This window comes from Notolabrus celidotus, chromosome 11 (assembly GCF_009762535.1).
Source record: "Notolabrus celidotus isolate fNotCel1 chromosome 11, fNotCel1.pri, whole genome shotgun sequence".
Taxonomy (NCBI): domain Eukaryota; kingdom Metazoa; phylum Chordata; class Actinopteri; order Labriformes; family Labridae; genus Notolabrus; species Notolabrus celidotus.
Window position 1 is genome coordinate 36632966 of NC_048282.1, and position 12491 is coordinate 36645456.

A 12491-nucleotide genomic window follows, 5' to 3' on the forward strand; every position below is an offset into this window, starting at 1 on the left:
TTACTAGATTTTTTTTTTTTATACTCTTACTCTTCGTAGTGTAGGCTGCCTTACTCGTTCTGTTTTGGTAACCTTGTGTTTTTTTTATTGACAAAAGAGAAAAAAAGATTTAAAAAAAGGAAGAAAAAAGAGGATGAAACTGATAAGCTCCGTTCTTTGTGTTTTTATAAACATTTGTACTGTTCTGTGTTTGTAAATCTGTTGTGCACAGACTCACTGTGGTGCACACTCATCCACATGCCTTTGTTAAACATTTGACACTTTGGTCACCCTGTGATTGCCGATGCAATAAAAGTAGACTGTTGCAGCCTAACGCTCTGTGTCTGTCACTTTATTCTTACACAAAACTGTTCACCCTTAAAGAACACAAACATGGATTTAGTTTCCAGAGGAGACGTGGTTTCAATAAACATCACAGTCAAAGTTATCTCTGTGTTTCATGAACACTCTTCAACTTTGTTTACAGTCCCTTTATTTGCTAAGTGATGTGTCCACAGCTTCAGGTGGAAACAGCCATACAAGGACCGGGGGGGTGAAAATGTTTGTGTAACTCAGGGAGTGGTTCACTGGTTTTGTAAAGGGTTATTACAGGAACAGTAAACACTGACGCAGCAGCACTCCATATCCCCAAACTGCTGCAGCTGCTGCTGCTGGAGTCAAACTCTGGAGTTGTGTAACTCTTGGCTCTTAATCTCCCACCACAGCTGTCCTGAAGGATGAAAAAATACTTACAGATGCTTGCAGGGTTCACCTCCACTCTCCAGAACACAGTTTGCAGGAACAGTTTTCGGCCTCAGAGGTGGACGTTAAATCAATTTTTAATGATTTCTGCTTTTAAAATGTGCACATTTCTCAAGGTTTGCTTTCAAACTCATTTTGAACCTAAACTTTCCCAAAGTAAAAGACAAATTCATGCATGCTGATGACTTGCAGTGTCACACATCTGCCCCTCCCCCACCTGTCAGCAAAATTGTGTTTACACATTTATCTTAATCCTGACCTGCACCGGATAAAAGGCTGACAGAAAGTCCACAGCCGGTATTTTCAGTGCTGGAAACACCAAGAGAAAAATTACTTCAAGTCTACCATCAATTATACTAAATGTACAGTAAACACACTGTAAATATACTATGATATAAAAGTATGAACACTAACTCTGTGGAAGTTATTCTGGATTATTCTGCTTTACTTGTGGGTTCGTGAGACTTCTGAAAATAGACAATTGCTGTCAAATTATTAAACATTCCATATTAAAACATAATCTATAAGATGTTTGGGCTATTGTAGTGGCCATTTAACATAATTAACTCAAAGAAAAATCAAAATATCGACTCAAACTTTAACTAAACTTAATCAAAGGGTCAGTGATTCACTGTGGGGATGTGATGTATGCATGCAAAAGAAGTCCAATGTCCATGCAAATGTTCAGCAGTTTCCAATGGTTTATTTTGATGGCAAGCAAGCAAACAAAAGGAACAAAGAAAATCACAGCTCCTGCTGTCTCTCTTGCGCTGGAAAAAAAAAACACCATAGGCCCACCCAGGTGCATGCTGGCCTTCTGCCACCTACCTACCTATCTAAATAACCTCAGGTGCTCACAGTTCCTAATTATCAAAGAAACAAAATAAATACTGAATACATAAAAACCAAATATACTAAACAAATGACTAGAAAAAAATATATCCTCAAAATCTGACTTAAATTACCTATACAAGGAAAGGTTTGGATTAATGTAACAACTAATACTACTTATTAATTCTAAAATAAATAAATAGCTCCAACAGCTGTTGATTCTAAAAAATGTCTCCATTAGCAAAGTAGGCAAACCAGCTGGCTGTCAGATTAATTCAGGGAAAGTAGGAAAAACTCAAATATGGCACAAGTTATTCAAATTTGAACTCAAAGCTACTTTTTAAAAATATATCCTGTCATTCTATTTGATTGGCTGATTTCTCCTTCATCTTTTGAAACCTTACCCTTTGTTACACGTCCTCTTATAAACGTATAGTAGCAGGATGCCCGAGCTCTTGAAAAAGTACTTGAACGCATCTTTGTAGGTATCAATCGCCCAATTCATGGAGCATCTGTAGCTCATGCTAATGAGCTAATATCACAGTTGTTGGCTGTTTCTTCGACTATAAGAATGTTCCTCTTATTTTAGAAAATATATTGAAAGATAGAGAATAAGTTTAACAACTCAAATGTGTTTGTAACAGTGTTATTATCGAGGAATATGTTTATTAATGTCGCTTTAAGCTGCTGCCGGTGTGCTAACATCTGTTCTGCTAGCTTAACCGTTAGCCGAACTGCTTTAAAATCGACGCCATTTTTAACCGGAAGTCGTCTGTCCATCCCCGGAACCTTCTCGAGGAGGAAAAAGGGACTTCTTTTACTAAAGTAAGGGCTGCTTAAGCTAATCTTTGTGTTTGTTTGACTTTATACGTTGGCTTATTTAGAAATGTTGCTGTTACGTTTAATGATAAAGTGTGACTCATGCTTTGTGAACTATTTTCAAATCTACTGTTAGCGAGGACGCCATTTTTAACCGGAAGTCGTCTGTCCATCCCCGGAACCTTCCGGAGGAAAAATATAGTTATTTTACTAAAGTAAAGGCTGCTTATACTATTGTTTCTGTTTGTTTGACTGGATATTTTGGCCTCTTTAGAAATATTGATGTTACTTTTAATGATAAGGGTGAGTCATGCCTTGTGGACTATTTTAAAATCGACTGATAGTGGGGACGCCATTTTTAACCGGAAGTCGGGTGTCCATCCCCGGAACCTTCCTAAACGACGCCCAGGAAAAAAAAGGATCCTCCTGACTAAGGTAAGAGCTGCTTATGTTAATGTTTGTGTTTGTTTAACTGGACATTTTGGCTTATTTATGAATGTTGATGTTACTTTTTAATGATAAAGGTTGACTCATGCCTGTGGTACATGCTTTGTAATGATGTTTGATGTCATAGGATGGTAGTTTATGTTTTGTTTGTTTATGTTATGTTGAGTCTGGTGTTTGTTGTTGTTGATTTGTTGTTGTCTGGAGTTCTGCGTGTGTGTCTTTGTATGTTTATGTAGCAAATTGGACAGTGGTTTGAGATTAACTGAGTGGAAAAAAATAAAGGAAACAAATCTGAGGAGGGGGTTGAGCAAAATAAATAATAAGCAGAAAAAACAAACATTAAATAAAAATAAATAAATAATTATTCAAACTTTTTTATTGTTTATTGTAGCAAATTGGACAGTGGATTGAGATGAACTGAGTGGGGGGAAATAAGTTTATTATTAAAAGGTAAAATAATAATAATACATTTATTTGTTTTATTATTAATGTTATATCTATTTGAACTCACTCAATTTCTTACTTGCCCACTGGATTATTTTCAGGGAGCCTTATCTTGATTTCTGGTTGTTGATTGGTCGGTTGTGTTCAGATTGAGTTTGATTTTTGGCATTTGTTTGTTTGGATTTTATGTTAAGATTGAAAAGAAGTTTTTCTGCAAAACACAAATACTGTCCCTTTTTCTGTAAAGACTGCTCTGCACATTTTCTCATATAAAGATAAGCGGACATTTAGAGATCATCTTTTTCTTATTTTCAGTCAGATATATTAGATATAGAACCAGAACTCTTGCAGATGCTACGTGATGCTCATTGTCCATTATTCTGGACCCCTAAATTGGCCTTTATATAATTTTGTAATCTGGTGCTCGTCATATAGCTACACAACATTTTATAGCATTCATTTGGGATAATCCACAAGGATGGTTGTTTCAGTTGCTCTTTCAAACAGTAATCAAACCATATATATATATATATATATAACCAAAATGTTCAGTTTAAATGCAGCTATGCCTTGTGTGCTTTGGTTTGGCTTATTTTCTATCTGTTTTCTCCAAAGGGAAAACTCCATAATATCTATTCTGCTGCATTTAGTTTCTGCCTTTAAAGAGCTGAGGCCCTAAATCGGTTATCAATCCTGAGATGATGATGATGCAGAAATCAGACAAACAGCCATTCAGCCCCTCCATAATCACTATTACCACCAGCCTCTCTGTCACTTGACGTGTTACATTTGTCCTGACATGCACAGAAAACTCTCTGCTGACTGTTGTTGACGTAAGGATTTTCCAATTTGAGTGTTAGATGAGTTTGTGTAAGCACGGCTGTCCCCTGTTCACCCCTCCGTCCCCCCCGGGTGTCTCTATGAAACAGAGGAAAGACAAACAATGGGAGACGCTGCTGTAAAGTGGCCTCTCTGTATGACTCTGGTTGACAGAGGAATTGTTCTGTGGTTCATTTGGAGAGCTGAGCACCCAGTTGGACTCCCACGCTGCAGTTTTTCCAGGTCATTGGGTGCTCACAGGGTCGTCCAGAAGTGGGAGCAAAGAGGTTAAATCTGTCACTTATTGTCAGGTTCCTCATCCTCTCAGTCTCCACATCTGCTCTTTTGATTCCCTAATACTCAGTGTTTTGATAGAGTTGCATCTTATGATTAGTTTAATGTTGTTTTAATTTCTTTCTGATTCATTTATTTCTCTATAAGTGAGAAAATAGGAGGGAGTTAAAATGAGTTCAGGTCGTCGAAACCTGTACTTTTTCCTAGACAACAGTGTAAGAGATCGAGTGTTCAAATAAAGAACGACATACAAATCAGAGGAAAGCACTTTTACTTTATAGACTATGAGACTTGTCCTGATACGATGGTGTCAGTATCAACCTCTCATATATGAAACCCCCAATTTTAGTCAAAGCCTTTACAAAATTATGAAGTACTTCAATCATTCATCATTCAATAACTGAGAAATCATACATTTCATCAAACATGAACATTTGGACCACCTGTCTTAGACCCCCCTCTCATCATGTCAGGGTTCTTGTGGCCTTGTCCTAATGAGATATGGATTCCACTAGACCTCTGTGGTATCTGGCACCAAGACGTCAGAAGCTGATGCCGTAAGTCCTGGAAGTTGCAGGGTACCCTTGGATTGGACTCCAGCACATCCCACAGATGCTGTATCAGATTGAGATCTTGGGAATTCTGAGACCAAGTCAACACCTTGAACTCTTGTCTTGTCCTTCCAGGCCACCGTCTTCTATCGCTCTGTGGTCCAGTCCTTTCTATCAGAACCAGCGTTCACTGTCTCAGCAGTTTGATCTCCAGTAGCTCCTCTCTTGGGACAACTTTTACACCAATAAGTCTTGGCTGTCCATGACCTTGATGCTGGTTTCCTCCCTCAGACACCACTTTCGGTAGGTCCTAACCCCTGCAGACCAGGAACACCCCACAAGAGATGCAGGTTTTGACATGCTCAAACCCAGTCGTCATGATTTGATCCTTGTCCAAGACGATCACATCCTTACACTCGACCATTCTCCCTCCTTTAAAATGCTTCAACTTAAGGGACAAAATGTTCTGTGTCTGTGTTTTTAAATGTCTATTTTTTTTGGGACCTACAAACTACAACCTCCAAATTCTGGCTTCTCTGATAAAAAAAATAAGCTAATGTTGCGTCTGTAACTGTGATCACATACTTCATATCTTCTTGCCAAAGTTTCATCACATTTCAACCAGGATGAAGCAACACACCCAGCGTGAGGAAACGGTTACTGGTGTAACCGTGGGAGAGGAAATCTGATGTTACCTCCAGTCTGAGTAAAAGCAAGTCATCCTTTTTAACACCCAACAGATACTTCACTGTGAAGGAAACACAGAAGAAAGACTGAAGCTCAAACGGGAACTGATAAACAAGCTTTGAGACTTTTTAAGAAAGTCTCAAAGCAGAGCTAAAGTGGATGAAGGGTCACTGGGGGTCATTTCATGCAGCTGATTCTGCAGGTGAGGTCACGCCCTGTTTTTTAGTCTATTTTACACTAAACAAGACAATAATTTACAGAGTGGACATCATGTTGTTTTAAAGACAGCTTGAAACTAAACACTGAGACCATGAACTCATCAGGAAGTGTTCACTGAGGTGATAAACCCAGTGATGTTTTATATCACCACAGTTTTCAGGATCAAACGTCCATCTTTAATATCTGAGTGTCTCTGTGGGAGGAAGTGACCCACTTTGTTTGCTCTTGTCCTTTCGACCTCGATTGTCAAATCCTGATCTGCAGAGATGTTGGGGGAAAAAGGGAAGTTGAGTGATTTCTTGACTTCCTGTCAGCTTGTGTCCGTCTACTTGACGCCCCTGTTCGCAGGACTGGGAGATTTGGACCCCAGGATGATGTTCACCCATAATCCTTTGCTTCCACCTGGAAATCCTGGGAAGAGAGACAACACAACTTGTCTTCTTTACAGCTTACTGAATGTGCAAATAAATCAATATCTGATGTATCTAATGCGTCTGTTCCTGACTCTTTTGGATGTTCTGTTGTAGGACAATTTGAAGGCCTTGTCCTCTTTTGGGGAGAGTTCATCATCGGGAAAGGATCAGACTTTTTCTACAATATCTGAGACAATAATTCTGTCTGAAGCTGGTAATCAGTCCCTCCAGGATTTTGTGGGGTTTTTTTTGTGATTGTTGCGTCCCCAAAAAGCCTGAATTTGCGACAGCTTTTTGAAAAAATTGCGGTGAAAGTTGCGAAGTTTTTTGCTTTTTTCCACCAATAACATCTCAGGGGCAAGTAAAAACACTAAATTACAGTTGTTTTTAGAAAGCATTCTTGATGTGGCCACTGTGACTGTATTTTGATTCTCTTGATTCACAGAAAAATGCCATGAAAGGACTGTATTGCACATTTACGACGGTCCCTGAATGCACCTCGCAGCGACTGATGCACAGTCAGTTCACGGCACTCTGAAATGAATCTGCATCTTTGATGACGAGGAGTGGATCAAAACTTACTGAATGTGTCTGATGTTTCACCAAACTGGATTAAATCAAGCTGTGGATGCAGAGCTTTTTACGGTAACCACGGCAACAACGTCAAACATCAAATAGTAAACAGACGTCCCCCGGTTGTGTCTTTGTCACTAACGCACACCGGGGGTAAAAATCCTCAATGAAGATGAGACAGATGCATGAAGGTGAGGAGAGCTGGTTCATAAAGCACACCTGCTGCAGGTAGAGACCAAGCTAACACTGAGCCCCTCAATCTATAAATAACAACGTTGTCATCGTCACTTGTCCTGCCTGCTGTCCCCTCTTTTCACCCGTTCTCTGTGCGTGTTTTGTTGTTGAAAAGTGCCGATCAAGTGAGGACTTACGTTTATGTTCCAAGGAAGTCAAATTGATGACAAACCCGATGACGTACAGGGGCTGAGATTAAGGTAATTGGTCAAATTTGCGGGAAAGTTGCGCTGATTGTATAAAATTGCAAGGCCGCGGAAAAATTGGGCTGATTGGTTGAATTTGCGTTCATAGTTGTGATTGCGAAATCGCAACTATCAACTATCAATGATTGAATAAACCCTGTGTGGAATCCAAGCGGCAAACTCCGGTCTCAAACGATGAAGCCAATGCGGAAGTGATATAAACTGCAATACATCGAAAATCCGCTTGAGGCTGGCTGCAGAAACACCGGAAACCACATAGATATGAATGAGAAAAAGACGATCTTTGCAGCATTAATAAACATGTTTACAGCCTGGTTCAAAAAACGGCTTGGCCCTACAAAGCTAATCTCTCTAATGGCACACACTATACAGGGGGTGAATTTTTTTCTAACGTGACGGTTCAGAAGATATTAAGATTATGAGTTTTGCCCAAATAAGGACATGACTGACGTGACTCCCGGTCGGGAACACACAGCCATTGGCTAAGAGGCTCACACTACGTCACACTCTGCCCAGTTGAGTTCCGCATTACCAATATGGCTGCCGCCGTCGATTTGCTTCAAAACAGCTCTCAGGAACAGATGGGTGACGTCACGGATACTACGTCCATATTTTATACAGTCTATGGTGGAATCAGAGACTACTCCTGTTTGTCCTTCTGCTCTGAGTAAAGAGTTTCGCCCGGCTAGCCTTAGTCCTCACTCTTTACAGCTGTTTGAGTTTTGTGAGTCACAACTGTATTTGTAAGTGAGGAAACTTTCCACTTGTGACTCCTTTTTTTAAAGACTTGTGTCTTCAGTTGGAAAAAACTGGGCTGGGAGCCACAGACGGGCAGGATGACTTAGGACACTACTCAGGAACTCAAGGACTTGGTGCTGTTTTTTAACCTTTTCATGAGATCTTTCAACACTTTGAAAACTATTGAGTAACCCAAGCCTTACTCTTTGAATACAAACCAGGCAAAATCTGTAAGTGTTGTTAAAGATGACTGGTAAACCAGTTTGGCTTGACCTGGTTTTAAAAAGACACTTCTTTGACTGGAATAAAACTGACCTACTTACTGAGCACAGGCATGCCTTTGTGTGCTGCATGCATTCAAAACCACCCACTGACTGAATTACTCACAAGAGCCCAGAAAAAAAACTGCTGGAACTCCAGGAAATGACATTCAGAGGGGGAAGAACATCCAGCTGTTATAAGAGTAACTTAATCCAAAACATTGAAGCGTCTGAATGGACATGTTCCTCAAGCTTTCTGCAAATATATAGAGACAACAGAGCGGGAGCTTTAAGTGGTGATTTCTAAAGTGTATGTCTGTAAAACATCTTGTGCTTTGGAGTTAAACTTGCTCCTGTTTCCTGAAACTTGTTGTGAAACTTCACCACTTTTAAGAAAGAGACCAAATCCTGGTTTACTTGGAAACAAACCTGCTCTCATGTCTGATTCTCTGGAGCTATACCACTGCTCAAAATGTGATTTATGGTTCCATGCTGCAACTAGTTTACCTTTTCGTGTGTTTCAAATCAGCATCCACTATAAACACTGTGATACCTACACTGATAGCTGTCCTCAGTTTGTCTGTGTGCATTATATCTGTCCCTTACAGATGAACCACAAACAATGAACCCGGTAGGTAAGCAGCAGCGGCTTAACCGCATACAGGTTAGAGCTTCTGTTGATGTTCAGGTAGGGCAGGCATGTCAAAAGTACGGCCCAGGGGCCAATCACGGCCCACGGTCCACTTATTTATGGCCCCAAGCTTCCATCTTAAAATGTGTTATTTATAGCACAGAAATTAATCACATTCTGAATCATCTGTACATTTACAGTTTCTTTCAAGTGCACAAACAAAACTAAAGTCAATCCAGAAACGTCTCAAAAAGCTTCATATGGACTACTTGTATAAAAGCCAAAGCTCTGGATATTCTGCAAGAATATAATTAGGAGGAAACACAAGAACTCTTAAAGCTGACATGTTTTCAAATTAATGTTTTTATCATGATGTGAAAATGTTCTTGATGAACACTAAAAGTTCAGAAGACACAAACGAGGACACAAGACAAGATCAAAATTATGAAATTGTGCAGAAAATGCAAAATGTGGTGCATAAAAATAGTTCAGAATGCAGGACAAGAATTATTTAGTTCTTAAATTGTTGTCTGCTGGTCAGAAAAGTCTTAAAAACCACATGAAAAAGAAGTGGGATGAAATCCAGATCGTGATCCTGCCATAGGAAAATAATGACGCAATATTTTTTCCCACATTGCCAACCCTTATGAAAAACATTTTCCTCCAGAAGAATATAAAGTTTGCTCATGTTTACATGGAACCCTGACATGTGGAGAACTGAGGACTACCTAGTGACTGATTTATTGAGACTAATTGTTATTAAATATATATGTTTCATATGTCACTTTTATGATTCCTAAGTCTCAGCAGGAGCCACTGGCCCTGAGGTATTCTGACAACATCATATGTGGCCCTTTTTGAAAAAAGTTTGGACACCACTGAGGTAGGCCCTCCCAATAACCCGTTAATTCAGAAAAACAGAGCAGAATTTTTTTTCTCATGTGAATGCAATACGCTTCAGTAGAAATGAGCTCTTCAGACCTAACCTGTTTTTTGTACCAGGCTGTAAACATGTTTATTTCTGCTGCAAAGATCGTCTTCTTTGAATGGGTGTGTATGTGGTTTCCAGCCAGCATCAAGTGCAGGCTCCATGAAAGTTCTATATTTTTTGGCCATTTTGCCTTTATTGTATAGGACAGCTGAAGAGAGACAGGAAATGTGGGGAGTAGAGAGAGGGGGAAGACATGCAGGAAATGGTCGACCGGCCGGGAATCGAACCGGCGACCCCTGCGACGAGGACTGTAGCCTCTGTATGTGGGGCACTTAGGACGGTGGCCACCAGCGCCCTTGAACTGCAGTTTTTAACACTACCGCATGGGCTTCATATTTTAAGACCAGGATCCAACCCAGGTGGATTGTTGTTTTAAAGACCACAAGCTATGCATGTTAACACTGTTTGTTTACCTGGAGGTGTCGTCATGGTGAGCCAGATGGTGACCCGTCTCTGTTTGTGTCCGTCCAAGTCATTCTGACGGCCGAACACGGGGTTCATGTGCTCCGGACTGGAAGGCGGGTCTGAGAGAGGAAGGACAGAAACAAGAACCTTCAGGTGTCAGACATGAGGATAAAACCCGCTCATCTTTATTTGTCGGTGCTGTCCTGTTCTTAATCATGCTCAAAGATACTTAAATCTTATGAGAGGTAAACCTCAGGAGGAGAATTTGTGTCTCTCTCAGTCTCTGGTCCAGAAACCCTCAGCAGAGTGTCAGGAAGGTGTTTATCTCCCCTGTTAAAGTTCTCCTCAGGTGATAATAGTTTGGTTGTTTGTGAGCTCATGGTTGTGAAGTTGTTTATGGGATCATGTGAGGTCAGGTTGTATCTGTGTCCCTGTGTTTGTTAGAGAACAGAACGTGCAGAGAGAGGATGTGTGAACAGTGTGTGTGGGTATTTAAATATTGAGTGTGCACGTTCTTTTGGTTAGACAGAGTAGTTTCTCTTCCTCTTCCACTTCTCTATGTTGCACAGATATTAAAAAAAGAGTGTTGTTTGACAGCAGGATGACATTCTGTCTGAAGAGTTCATTTCAACCAGCTTTCATCCGGCTATCTTAAAGCTAAGGTTGGTATTCATGGAAAACTAGCATGAATTTGAATGTAATATTTCCTCAGGACTCCGTCTAACCCCTCCCCCTCTCCCCTCAGAGCTCCTCCAAACCGACACCCCCTCTCAAATGTACGAGCGCCGCTGATTCGCGACCATATGATGGTGACTGATTCCAAACTGGTCCTCAGCACATGGTTTGTGCTTCTTATGTTAAACTTCTAAAAGTGTGAAGAGTGAATTGCACACAGAAAAAAAAGAAAAAACCTTGACACTAACAAAGTTTTAAAGACGCGCTCAGAAAAGGTAGACAGACTGAAGACGTGTGGATGTTCCTCCCCTCAGGGGAGACTAACAGATGAGTCATGAGGTCAGAGGTCAATGTGCAGAGTGCAGCTTTTGCTAAAGCCTGTTTGATCTTACAGTTTGGTTCTACCTTTACCCTGCATGATGGAAACATGAACACACACGTTCAACACACAACCTTTGTTCCAATTTAAACATTGAAGTCCTCTCTGGTAAATATGTGGACGGTGAAATGAGACGTTACTGGAAAGCAAAGTGCGAAGTGTGTGTGCGTGCGTGCGTGTGTGCGTGTGTGCGTGTGTGCGTGCGTGCGTGCGTGCGTGTGCGTGTGCGTGTGTGCGTGCGTGCGTGCGTGCGTGCGTGCGTGCGTGCGTGCGTGCGTGTCTTACTTCTGTAGAAGTGGTTTCGTGCCAGCAGACAGGCCGGAGAGTTGACGCTGGTCATGGTGTGTTGGATGTCTGAGGTCACTGAACCTACAGGGTCAACATCCTGGATCTGCAGACAGACAGACAGGAGAGAGGTCATGACTGAGGGTCAGTGGATGACTCCACTCAACTTTATTTATACATCACCTTGCATACAAACAAGCATGCAGAACAAAGAGCTTCAATAACCAACAATTAACATCATCATAAACAAATATTTAAAAATAAAATCAATATAATAAGATAAATATAGTGAAGCTATTAAAATCAAATAAATACAGAAAAAATAATAAAATCAAATTAATAAGGTAAAATTATTAAAATCTAATCAAAACATTGGAATTAATAAAATAAAACTAATACAGTGAAATTACTAAAAAAAAATATATATATAGTAAAATCAATTAAGTAAAATTAATAAAATAAAACCAATACAGTGACATTAATTCAATAAAATAAAGACAGTAAAATTAATAAAATAATAGGGTATAAAGCAAAACTCAAAATCAGTTAAAGGTAAAAAAAAATCAGATCAATAAATAACTCAGGGCAGGAATTTTTATTCTTACATTACTGCAAATAAAAAGAGATGTTCACAAATTTGTAGGATTAGAGCCAGTCTTGAAACATTTTGGAGGTTGGACGAGCTAAAAATATTTTTTTAAGGTGTATTTATTAATTTTTTGATTCAGTAAAAAAATCAGAATTTTGACTTTAATCTTAGAACTAAATACAAAATTACACCTTAATGTTTTTCATATATATTTTGTATTTATTTTATTTTTCCAGTGACTCTTATTTTCTTCTTTTTAT

At 39.7% G+C, this 12491-nt stretch overlaps 1 long non-coding RNA gene across 3 annotated transcripts; it reads left to right on the plus strand.

The window, feature by feature from the left end:
* The first annotated feature begins 2041 nt into the window (after positions 1 to 2041).
* Positions 2042 to 6336, plus strand: LOC117820956. 3 transcript variants are annotated; one of them, XR_004632882.1, is made up of 4 exons: positions 2042 to 2397; positions 2736 to 2826; positions 4869 to 4952; positions 5082 to 6336. It is a non-coding gene; the product is annotated as an uncharacterized LOC117820956 (long non-coding RNA). The 3 variants fall into 3 exon arrangements; XR_004632883.1 differs by lacking the exon at positions 4869 to 4952 and having other exon boundaries at positions 5082 to 5835; positions 6117 to 6336; XR_004632881.1 differs by lacking the exon at positions 4869 to 4952.
* Positions 6337 to 12491: the final 6155 nt, after the last annotated feature.